This window comes from Stylophora pistillata, chromosome 2, assembly GCF_964205215.1.
Source record: "Stylophora pistillata chromosome 2, jaStyPist1.2, whole genome shotgun sequence".
Classification (NCBI taxonomy): domain Eukaryota; kingdom Metazoa; phylum Cnidaria; class Anthozoa; order Scleractinia; family Pocilloporidae; genus Stylophora; species Stylophora pistillata.
The window spans coordinates 20203251-20216508 of NC_142520.1; the positions used below are offsets into that span (position 1 = coordinate 20203251).

General features: G+C 36.2%; 1 protein-coding gene and 1 long non-coding RNA gene across 2 annotated transcripts in view; both read right to left on the reverse strand.

The window, feature by feature from the left end:
* Positions 1-13258, reverse strand: part of LOC111347678 (uncharacterized) — a 724620-nt gene that overhangs the window by 663879 nt on the left and 47483 nt on the right. The gene's annotated exons all lie outside the window — the stretch shown is intronic.
* Positions 1042-11727, reverse strand: LOC148737667 (uncharacterized). The gene is made up of 5 exons (XR_015996179.1): positions 11635-11727; positions 4178-4243; positions 3373-3432; positions 2432-2552; positions 1042-2051 (listed from the first exon to the last, which is right to left on the reverse strand). It is a non-coding gene; the product is annotated as an uncharacterized LOC148737667 (long non-coding RNA).

Consider the following 13258-nt stretch of genomic DNA (forward strand, 5'->3'; position numbering starts at 1 on the left):
GTATTTTTTGCAATTGCCATGTATTTTCTGACTGAGGATAGGATAATTTATCATTCTTATGAGCAAAGTTTTTTCAAACTTGGCATGAAAAGAACATTATTAGAGTACTTTATTTTTTAAAATAGAATGTAATAAGAATATTAGAACATCTAACATACTTTTCAATTAGAATAATATTTCTGTACTTGTAACGCATTTTCTTTGCAATTAGAATGCAACTGAAGAGTTTAGAAAATAAATGCGAAAAAGAGCATGAATATTTCACTAAGTTAGTATCTAATATGTAAACTGACGACAAAAATCCTGAGTTTAGAACATATTTATGTAATTGGAAAGAAAAATTGCTAAACGGCATTTTTGTCCATTTCGGCACCTCGTGCACTGTTTTTTTTTTTTTGTTTTTTTGTTTTTTATCAATTTGTTTATATAAACATATATTTTTAGATATATTTTTTTAAATGCTTTTTCTTCCTCCTCTCATCACCTATCATCGTAATATTACAATCTCTTCGTAATATAATGAGCTTTACAATATACATTGACATGTACTATAGTTTTCGTAACAAGCCGGGCGACTCTGACAAGATGATAAGGGTTGGGTAAATAAACAAGAAATGTTGGAATAATCACATAAAGTGTCTTTATATATTGTTGAAGATTAAAGAAACCTGTTCCTTTGTGCAGGCACATATTCACATGCTACGTTCGGGCCTATATCTTAGGTAGTGACAGGAAATACAATCTGTATTATATTTTGCTTGAAAGAATTAGTCGAAAGTTGTATAAGGCAAACTTTGCATATTTCATTTTACCTCCGCGAAAGGGACGCGAAGTACTTTATTCCAACGGGTTATTATTCAGACTTAAACGTAACAACAGAACAAGAAGTTAATATTTTTCGAGAGATAAAAGGATCATCTGCTAGCATACAAAATTTAAAGCGGTGTTGCATCGCGTTGTAGCGTACGAAGTTGCCGAAGCTGCCTAATTTTTCATAGCTTTTAGGGCGGGACAACAACGGCCATTTGGGCGTATTTTGAACTTTTCGATTATTTGGAGGAAAAGAAGTACGATAAAACTTTTTGATATAATCTTCGAAAAAGGTTCATCAAATGGGTCCTTTATAAAATATAAAACGAGTTACGTAATTTTGCAACTGTCGGTGGATTCTCGATATTTATGGTCAGTGGCTCGAAAGGTTTCTATTCTCTGCTAGGATCAGGACTTTAATTTAGTCTCCAAACCTCATCGTTGAAGTCCTCTGTTTGCTACCGCACAGCAAAGTATTAATTTTTGAATGTGTACAACACCCTAAAGTGAACTTGAAAGTTTAAAAATTGACCAGTATACTTCTTCCGTTGGTATGTAACTCGCACACTCGGAACGAGAAATGAAGGTCAGATTATTTAAACCAAAGTTTTATCGATGACTTCTTCTGCTCTGTTCCATGACTTGTTCGAAATGTCAACAGCTTGTTGATGAGCTGAAATTCAAACTCACTTAAAGACTCGTTTCTTGGATTTCAAAATTGTTGTATTTCGTGTAAATACTCAGGTGCGGCTGTGTAAATTGCTTAGAGTTGGATTTTTATTCAGCTCCAGTTTTAAAGCGATGCACATTCATTTGATTTAAGCCGTTTTGGCCGTCGGAAGGATCTTTGAATTCGTTTTAGTATTAGAAAAGAACGAGTGAAAAAAAAAATTAAGATACGACAGCATTATGGAAAGAATGTAGACTCTGATCAATCATTCTGGATGAATGGTTAGTTAGAGCCGACAAAGCGTGTACCGTGACATGTCAAAAGCGCGCTTATGGGAAATATGGTTTTGATAACAAAAAATACCAGGCAAATTTCAACATGAATACATTCAGTTACCCTTTTCATAAACGACAGTTTATGGAAATATTACACCATTTCAAATCAAAAGTTAAGACTATAATCAAATATGAAGTCCTTGTCTCTTGCAAGGTAATGTACAGGCCGCAATGATTTGTTCGTGATAAGTGCACCATTTGTTCCCTTTGTTTATCAAAAGATATGCTTGTAATTCCTAAACTTCCAAGAAAAAAAATTGTTGACTTCAAATTAGATACGTAATTTTGATTAAAAATCCAATGTATTACAAACTATTTTAAAAATTTTATCAAAAGCTTATTGACCATTTTGTAATCGTCTTCCCCAAACAGCCAAACGACCTGAATTAGACCTAGCAGTCTATGTTATTTAAACAAAGTTTTATGCGTCAAGAAGGATATCTCATCCCAGCTTTACCCACTGGCAACCTTCGCTTCAACTGGAGTGTTCATTATGATTAGATCTCTCTAGATAGCACTATGCAAATTGCCGTAGTCTCCATCCTATTGACAATCAATCACATGTTTACGAGCCTATATTTTCTATTCACATATTTTAAGGGATATTTCTACTCACAGAAAGACTGTGGTGACTGGAATCTTCCATGGGAACGACACTAATTCTTTTCCAGAGCAATCCACCTCCAGCAGTTTGTCTTCTAGCCACCAAGGACGGCACTCACAAGGGCCTGGGCACTCTAAAGATTAGAAATATGGAAATATGGGCTTCTGAAATGCACATTATGATGATGATGATGATGGTGGTGGTTATGATGATGATGATGATTATTATTACTCGTATTTGGATTTTAAAAATCGGAATATGTTGCAACAAATTTTCCATCGCAAAGGTAAAATAGCTTGCTTGAGCAAGAAGATTGCAATTTTAGGAAAATAGTCTACGAAGCAAGACGAAAACCTTTGATATTTAAATAATCGAAAACAGAAAACAACAAAAAAAAAACAAACAAAAAAGCAAGTAGATAACTCGTGACCGAGAATAACGGCAAAACTGCATGAAATGCAGAAGATGAACTCGAAAGGCTACAGATTGCTCATTCTCCCCTCTAGCTGCTACACATTTCCTTGTAAATTGGTAACAACTCCTTCCTGATTAGTTTGAGTATTCTCATCACCTGTTTACTGGATAATATATGGATATCATAGGGAGAAGTTACTTGTTAATCAATTATGGTAGCTAAAGGATTAAATTTCCGAAATCCTTCAAATGTGTTTTAAACTTAAAAACCAGCAATACAGAGAGTGAAGTCACTTTGGTCTTTAAAGTACCGGCTTTATTTAAACCATTCAAAGCAAAATGAAGCAAAACAAGACGAACCGAGATAAAACGGATCGAAATGAAAAAGACGATTGCGACTGAACGAAATACGTAGCAAATATTTTTAATGTAAACAGACGCGGGACAGAAGGAAAATTACAAGCCGACACAAAATATACGATACGCAAATAAAACCGAAAAACAAAGCACGTAATATGAGACTAATTAAAAAAATCTACCTGAAGAACTGCCATGGACCCCGTCCTGTCCTTGTGTTCGTTGAGGATGTTTCAACAAAACTGCAACAAGTCAATTATATGTTATAGAAAAATGACCACGTTAGACCTGATCTGATCACTACTCCACAAATCAGAACTTACTGCATCGAATGTATATTCCTCAGTGGAGCAAGAGGAGCATATCTCCTGCCGATCGCGATTTTATTTATTCGGAGTACTTAGAAAATGTGGCCTTATTAAAATTTCATATAGAATTAAACCTAAAATTGAACAATTTCATTGACCAAAAATAATAAAATGGAAGGTAATTCAAAAGTTAGTTGCCCTTTTAAAGTATCTAAGTCTGTCTGGGCTGGAGTCTCCTATTCTAACCTTCAAATCCGTGACTGATTTAAGTCTCAAATACGTCATCTCATATTATGTAATTGTTGAGCACTCGAATGAGTCAGTGAAAAAACGCTGGTCATGATGAAAATTAAACAACAGACCATTTTTTTTATTTTCCATCGCTCTATGCTCCATTGAATCACCCCAATTTCCATGCCACCTCACCCCCTTTCTTTCCTCTGTTCGTTCCTTCTCACCCCGAGCAAAGGTGGTTGTGTGAGGCAAGAAAGAGGCTTTATCTGGCCTCCCCCGTCTCCTCTCCCCTCCCTAGCTGAATGTCACACATATTATCTCCATTTCCTTCCCCCCTCTACGCAACCCACTTGGCCCCTCTCCCAACCCGTCAACAACAAATTTTAATGTTCGTCCTAATAAGTAACCGCTTTAAACAACAGTTGTGTAAAGCTGCATTGCTTACAGAAAACGAGGATGAAACTCCACTTAGTCATATAAGGTACCATCATGATGTGTTTCAGTCTGTTTGCTGTGGAAGTAAAGTTAGGGAATTTTTTATTTTTTTCTCTGGCTTTAAAACAGAAAGATTTTTTTATCTGAGTCGCTTAAACGTTTTTATACACGAGCTTTTGAGAAAATTTATTGCGATGTTAATGCATTTGTCGCTATCAGTCCTATAAATCATTTACATTTTTTCCATCGAAGTCGACAACTAGAAGCTAAAAAAAAAGTAAAGAAATGCACTTGTTTTTTGAGCTGGAAAGTTGACTTTTAAAAGTAGTCATTATTTCTCTTTGCTAATAACTAACATATTTGTTTGTCTTTGTTTACTTAAGCATGAATTTATTCTATCATTTGAGTTAAGCAATCCAAAGGTTTGCGAGGACTGTGTTAGTTGCCTCAATACTTGTGATAAGCAGAGAATAATGGATGAGGTTTGTTAGGGGTCTGGCCCTAATTAGTGCTAGACCTCTCGCAGTTCTCTTGCCCGCTCACGACGCTCAAGGCCTGATACTTTCCCGAGGGCAAAGAGCTGATAATGAGGGCTTACTGGCAAGCTGCATTACTCTTGTGGAGCAAATGACGTCAAAAGGTACATGCTTTATCGAAATGAATCGACTTTTGCTAAAACACGAAAATATAATAAATAAATGAATAAAAAGCTACTCAGTTATGACTAGACTTTTTGCCTGTTGTAAAAATCAATCGTACACAGCTAAAGATAATTATGTCCTCTAAAAGCAAAAGTTGTATCCTTACAACAAGTTAAAATGTAAGGAATGGCTGCCTCCTTGATTACCTATGTTCGTCTCTGTAAGAAATTTAACATTTATAGGTTTTTCAACATATTTAACTTAAGACCGAAATTTTGGGTAGTCTTAAACTTCCGAATAATTTTTGACTGACGCCTTTTCAATTTAATTACATACGCACTACGAATTTTGTAGGACACATAGATGTAATAACTCAAGATCGACTTTGTTTATTAATTATGATATTTTAATAACCAAGATATTCAAGTTTAGAGCGAAATCTTGGGTTGGTCTTAATTCCCGAAGAAACTGACGTTGTGTCTTGCTTATAAATTGCTGCCTAAAGATGTCCAATATTCAAATTAGCTTTACTTATCTTGAATTTATAGCGAAACTCACTATCAATATGCCACCGAAAAATTGAAAAAAATTACACAGGAGGACTCTAAGAGAATATTAAGAAACAACTACTTTTGCTCAAAGAAAAAAAGGTGTTTGCACGTATATTCTATTCTGTCATGTGACTGACTTTTTCTCCTCTGTGCTGCTCTTGCTTCTTCGTTTCAATTCTGAAAATGTTGATTTTTCTCGTTTGCGAAGCGCAACTTTAAAATGTTTTAAGTGTTCAACTATCGTATGTATATGAACAAGACCATTTTTTTGTTTGGAAAAAAGCCTAACCCAAAACTAGAAAAAAAATAACATAAGATTAAACAAAACAAAATAAGATCCATTTTCGACACAAGTGTTTTCGTGAATAGTCATTGAGGGGTGAACGATGCAAAAATATAAACTGCAATGATTAGTGATTATTTCAATGTCTTCTTTTCTGCAAAGCATGTGCTATCAAGCTTATTATATGTTTTTTTGTTTTGTTTTTGTTTTTGAAATTAATCGAGCCTGGGGAAAGAGACTTGTCGTCGACAAAAAGAATAGGAATGAAAAGTACACCTCTTGCTTACCGAAAAAAAAGGGGTAAAATATTTATTATACATGTATCTCTGAGTTCAAACAGCGGGAGAAGATTTCAAGTCACACAACCTTTCAAACTTTTTTGTTACTGCCCTGTTATCATCTCACTTTCAAATTCAAGTTTCAAAAACAAGCTGGTGATTTATATTTCTTCGAGAAATTTACGCTTTGGATGTAAAATACTATTTCCAAATAGAAACCCATTGTGCTGACTATGCCAATTTAGATCCGATGATCAGAAACCTGCTCCATATGTGTTTGTCCAATAATTTCGACACTTTAGGGAGGGGATTCTTGTTGTTGATTCTCGTCAGTGGTTTGCTAATATGAATGCAGCAGTATTTATGGAGAGAACCTAGATCTCGATCAGAAGCGTTAAGTTTCACTCATCTCACGTTCTTTGATATGAAAACCACTGAGAAATACATAATGAAGTAGACTTTTCTGTGATTTTATAGAAACTGAAGTAACAAGACGGATCTAATAACAGATTATGCGCTTCGGGGCTAAAATAGTAAAGAATAAATATTGTATTAAGCTTTGTTGGAATGCAGAACAAACAGGTATTCATCAACAGCATCAACATCTCTAACAGCAATGAAGTTATACGCCTCTTGACCTCCGGTATGATTATGCGCGTTTCGAATTCGGTTTTTTTTTTTTATTTTTCCGGGCAGTATTTTTAGGCAGACATTAACTACGACCTCAAGTCTATAAATAACCTGTGGTAGCTGATTTTTCGTCATCAAAGTGGTTCACACGCAGCCTAAAAAATGCGTGTACTTAATTTTCATCCTTTGCAAAAAGTAACTCAGAAACTGAAAACGTATAGTATTAGTTTACATTTGAACTAATCCATAGAACTTTTTTTTATTTAAAAATATTGAATAATATTTTTATTTAATAATACTTAATAGCGTTTTATTCTATCAGTTCCGTCATGAATGGCAGGCATATTCTAATGTATCAAGCATTAAATATTTATACCATAATATCATAGGTGACAAATTACTCCTCAATTTTGGCGCGAAATTTAAGCGTTAATTTTTAATTTCACATGTGAAATTATATAATTGCGATGGTAACATCTCTTGTATCTCGATCAGAGCCAAGAGGACGTCGAGATTTAAGACGGTGACCCTTAAAGAAGTTACGAAATTAAAAGAAGCGGCCGAAAATTTAAATACGCGAAAGAGCACAATTAACTGGGTGCGAGTTTTTTAGAAGTGGTGTGACGAAAATAGCCTTAATAAAAACCTGGAAATGATTCTTCCCGAGCAGTTGGATAAAGTACACGAGCGATTTTACGACTCCATTTGTAAACAAGACGGAACCGATTACGAACCTGGGTCCCTGAAAGTGATGCAAGCAGCACTTGACCGCCATTTGAAAGAAAAAAGGTTGTTCTTTTTAAATTATAAAGGACACAGAATTTTTCAGTTCCCGAAAAGCTCTTGAGGGATAGGCGCGTAAGCTAAGAAATGAAGGTAAAGGAAAATTACCAAATTCGTCAAGAAGCCTAGCCAGAGAGGAAAAAGAAGCGTTGTGGGAAAGCGGGCAGCTTGGAAATTCATCTCCACGGTCACTCCTGAATGCGATGTGGTGGCTGCTCTCACAGCATTTCGACTTGCGTGGCTGCCAAGAGCACTACACAATGAGTGTGGAGGATTTCAAACTCAATAAATACGACAACGGTAACGAGTTTGTAACCTTCGCAGAAAGCCCGACAAAAACACGGCAAGGAAGTTTACGAGTTCAGCTCAGATCTGCGCAACCCAAAATTTTCGCAACTGGTGAATCACGATGTCCTGTGGCTCTTATTAAGAGTTACCTGTCCAAGAGGCGTAAAAGAGAGAAGTATTGATAGTGTTCTCTCTGATTGATGAACAGTACTGATGATTTCAACGTTAATTTACTCTCTGTTTACAAGTAGGTAGGGTGACCCTAGTGCTAGGGTTACCCTGGCAGGAGGATTACCCTAACGGTCCCACATTTCTTCCTTTTTTCATCGACGAGTTTACAAGGCAGCTAGGGTTACCCTAGTACTAGGGTTACCCTAGTACTAGGGTTACCCTAGTACTAAGGTTACCCTAGTACTAAGGTTACCATAATACTAAGGTTACCATAGCACTAGGTTACCCTAGTACTTTGGTAACCTTAGCTGAGCGCTAGGATTACCCTAGCGCCAGGGTAACCCTAGCTTCCTTGTAAACGCTCTGCTGGGGATAACTCGCCTACCCGGGACAACTTTTTACTTTTTTCCAGACCCTTTGAACATTGATAACGATGTGTGCGGTTACCAAGCATAGGTAAATTGTCCCGGGTGGTAGGGTAACCCTACCTGTGAAATTTTGCTTATAAACCCGGGCTATCTTTGACCCGCCTGTTAGGGTAACTCTAGCACAAGGGTTACCCTCCTTGCTTGTAAACAGGGTCTGATAGAATCGTTTTTGGTCGACTCTTTAGCTCCCCATGTTCATTGTTCCGGAATATCCCAGAATGTTCCATATTGTCTGCTGTTAATTGCTTTATTCATACTTAGTTTTACATATAGAATATGATGAAAAAAGCTAGAATGTTGTTCGTTTTCGGCAGGTCCCATCTTGGAAATTTCCTAATACTTGAAGAAATGTAGATAAGTTGATCAATGTACATTACCTAAGGCTAGGAAGCCTGTCTTGAATTAAATACGAAATACATGGCCATCACGCCAACATAAAATTGAAAATATCATTCTGGAAAATTCTAGAATTGTGTGGTATGACCATTTTTGTTCAAATAACAGCAGATGCTTGCACATAATTTCTCTTTTATGAGCTGACTGACTCATATTCCTTTTATACTTGTTTTTCAATCGAATTCTAAAAACTTGGATATATCAAAAAAGTTGAAATGGCAAATTGGCCACCGTAACGATTACAAAAGCTGACGTTTCGAGCGTTAGCCCTTCGTCAGAGCTTATGGGGGAATTGTGGGTTGTGTGTGCTTTTAAAGGCAGAAAATGGAGCTACGTTACTGGTGGGAACATGGCAATGAGAAAAACACAAATAAATTAGTGGAATGAAAAGCGTTCGTTGATCCCTGTGGGATTTAGACTGCCGGTTTGAAAGATGAGCTTTTGTTCAAGAGTTTTACGGCTTTCTGTGCTACCTAAGTGTAAGGAAAGACCGCAGATTGCCATATGTTGCTTAGAATGATTAGGTAAATTAAAATGTCTAGCGACTGGTTTCGATGTGTCCTTGTCATTCTTTTCCACGTCTCGAAGGTTTTCTCGGAATCGATCACCTAGTCTTCTGTCTGTTTCGCCGATGTATATCTTTTTGCAATAAGTGCAAGTTATGCAATAGATTACCTTGGCGGAGGTGGACGTGAAGTGATTGGTGATCTTAATGGATCGTTTAGGTCCTGATATTTTATGAGTGTTGTGAATGAAAGGACGCATTTTGCATCGTGCACGAGCGCATTTAAAAGTGCCTGGTTGGTCATTAGTCTGAAAAGAACTTCTGACCAAAAAACTGCCTATGTTTTTGTCGCGTTTGAATGAAACGAGCGGAGGCTGCGAAAAGATAGTGCTTGTCTCTGGATCGTTTTGAAGTAATTTAAAGTTTTTGAGAATGATTGATTTAACCGAGTGGTTGTGAGGGTGAAACGTGAGAGTGAATGGAATGCGGTCGGAATCTTCCTTATGCGACGTTTGTAGTGCTGAATGTCGATCAATAAGTTGGGCGCGGTGGTAACCCGCTTGAACGACAGAAACAGGGTAACCACGTTTATCGAAAAACTGGTACATTGTCTCTGATTTGTGGTGGAAATCAGAGTCATCACTACATAAACGACGAAGTCTAAGAAACTGAGAAAAAGGAATGGAATTCTTAACGTGAGATGGACGCGAAGACGAACATAACAAGTAACTACGCGAGTCTGTAGGTTTGTAATACACACTAGTGCATAAACCGTTACTTTCAATTGAAACTTTGATGTCTTAAAAAGGATGAAGAATTGTCAGAAATTTCCCAGGTATATTTCAGGGCCGGGTAAAAAGAATTGACTGCAGTTATGAATTGAGCGAGCTCCTGTCTGGTAGAGGAGGTAGCGCCGATACAGTCGTTGATGTAGCGACCGTAGAGTTCAGGTTTGGACCCGTTGTAATGGCTGAAAAATTGATGTTCGACAAAACCTATAAAAAGATTGACATAGCTAGGTCCCATTTTGGTGCCCATGGCTACACCATTGATTTGTTTGAAGAAGTTGTTTCCGAATGAAAAACAATTGAGTGTGAGCACTAGTTCGGCTAAGCGTAGTAGTGTTTCAGAGTTAGGTTCCTTATCAGTACGTTGATCAAAAAACTGTTTAAGGGCCAGAAGGCCTTCGCCTTTAGGAATGACAGTGTAAAGAGACGTAATATCCATGGTGAAAAGAAATTTGCTTTGACCAATTCTGAGAATGTTTGATGTTTTGGAAATAAATATAAAGGATTTAATCTTCTGTTCTGTTAGATCCAACGCGTCAATCGGGACCAAAATCATTCCCTTTTAGCACGATGCTTTCAAAAATGTATTATTGAATCTCTTTTCTCCCAATATACCTTCTTCCCTGAAAAAGTATTGGTATTGTTACATATAATTATTGTAGAGTTTTAAAATGAACGCTTATAAACTACAAGAATCATTTATGATCTGGTAACTACTGTGTATTCCTCGCTAATCAGCACATGGTCAATATAAGTTTTTTTTGTTTTTCTTTTCTTTTAATTGATCTTGAAGAAAAAAATGCAAACGTTGCCAATAAAATGAGAAATGAGAAATTAATATTCAGTGCTACTCTGAATATTGAAAGACTGTTTAGCATTTAGAATTGAAATTCAAATTAAATTTGAAAACATTTTTTTCAAGCTATCAAGTATATTTATAAAGGAGAAAATGTAATTACAAACAAACTGCTTCTCAATTTCCGCCTGGTGTTTTGCGCCTTTTGAGCAGGAAATATAGTGTTGCATTTAGGATGTTTGGAAAATTTCAACAAATCGAGTCGCATAGTTTGTTTTTCGGTTTTCGACGAAAAGTTGCCTTACCCTGCAAATATGTTTCCGTCGTCCACAAACTGACTTCTTGTTTCTGATACAGTTGTCATTTGACTTTCAAATTCTTAGAAACTAACCGCCAATTTTTCATTTTTTTTTTTCTTTTGTAGTTATGTTTTTAAATGCACAACACCAATACAAAGAACACGCTCTCACTTAGAATTTTTCCTGAGTCTTACGATCTTATAACTAAATCCCCATGTGCATTTGGTCATTTTAACGAGTTGATTGTTGCGCTTGTTTCTCGTCAGTAATTTACGCATCATTGTGGTAATGTTCGCGAAGAAAAATTAAATTTTGATCAGTTTTACAGAAGTGCCATGTTGCACTCATTTCATTATCCTTTGTTCTAAAACTAAGTCGCAGCAAATACATTGTAGAGAAAATAAAACGGATCATATAACAAACTATACCTTTCAGAGATAGAGGGTGTAGAATAAATATTCGGTTAGAATACAAAACAGACGCAACATCATCAACAGGATCGACATCTACCGCGGCAATGAAGTTATTTTGCGATACACAGAACGAATAAAATATTTTTACCGCATGAGGGAAAAAATGATTAACTACAAAGGGAAGAAGGGAAAGCAGCAAAGCTACTACATTAAGTACCTGAAAATTGATGGTCCCTTTTCACTTTTACACTTTGCCCGATCGAATTTATCCCCGTAAGCAGCAGAAAATTAATCCACAGAAAAGTTAAGGTTTTTACAGCTGTTTTTTTCATTACAGTTTTTAAGAATAAATTCAAAGTTAAATGACAAGAATTTCCGTCACGTAATTTGTTAAAGACACGCGTCTAACTAAAATAGAAAAGAGAATTTACTTTAGTTTCGTAGAAAGCGCTGATGACTACATGGAAAAATAACTGGAATGACTGGACAAGTGCAAATTAAGAATTTTTGAACCGAATTGATCCCTAAAGACCATACTAAAAGATGGCCATTATTCAGCAACCGAAATTGTAATTTTTTCGCACCAGTACTCAATTTCTAAACACAGATTATCCCATCATTGACGCACACATTTTCCACATCAAATATTTCTGTATCATTAAGCTGTTTTTATTTTTTTAAAACAGATCTCAAAAATGGAAATAAAAGATATTTTCCTATGGTTCAAAATATTTTTTCTACCTCAGTCACCCCTTCGATAAAACAAAAAAATTAAACCACCGGCGGATTGAGTTTGAATAATTATCATTACCATTATCACTTACATCACTACCCCTATGTTATGAACTGCAGCGTACCATGTATTCTAAAATGCTTTAAAAATGGCCACATTGGGTGCAAAGCGTAACCTATGTTGATTTATAGGAATTTAACGGTAAAAACTTTGATGTCTTAATTAACTCTTGGTTAGCTAGAATGATCTTAAAAAAAAAAAAAAAGAAAAAACTCCCCTCAGTCAAACTTTTACGTATACGTTTCGCGCTTTAATTCATCAGTCGCCGTCGTGACATGCCTGTCACGCAGGGAAAATAAGCTTCACCAGCGAACCAATAAGAGATAAAAACAAACATTGAAACGCACAAACAAACAAAATCCTTAAGAGATTTTTCTTACAAAAGGATGTTGTTTTTAATTCTATAATACTGCCAAGAACCTCAACAAAAAGTAAAACAGAAAGTATTTCTGGAAGTTAAAAGAGTATTTGTTTACATTTGAATTAATCGATGGAACTTTCACTCATTTAATACCTGAATTCAATTATCCCTAACTATTTGTTCGTTATAAAACGGTGAGCGACGTTTACTCGACAAATAAAATTTCGGTAAGCCTTTTGGACAAACTGCTCCCTGTTTGTTGAGTATCACCCTCGGCCAACGACCTCGACCTCGCCCTAGGAATAAGCCTAGCGATTCGGCAATTTGTACAAGACCATCATCATTCGAGTTTCCTCCAATTAAACCTGAGCAATCTTTGCCACTGCAATGAGAGCTTGCTCTCACTCCAGGTTGTTTTTCATGGGCTCCACTGCCTCCCCTGAGCACCCACCACCTCTGCCTAATACACCATATTCTTGTGATCCCTCTTCCCCACCACAAAACCCTCCACTTGCTTCTGGGACCAGCGCTTGACCTCCAAAGCAAACGTCATTTGTCCTAATTGTGAGGCAACAGAGTATGCAACAGGAGACTTTTCCGAAAAATAGATGTTCATAGTTGACAAAATTGGGAATATAAAAAAATAATAATAGTAACAAATAAATAAAATAATGAAGGCTCTAGTGC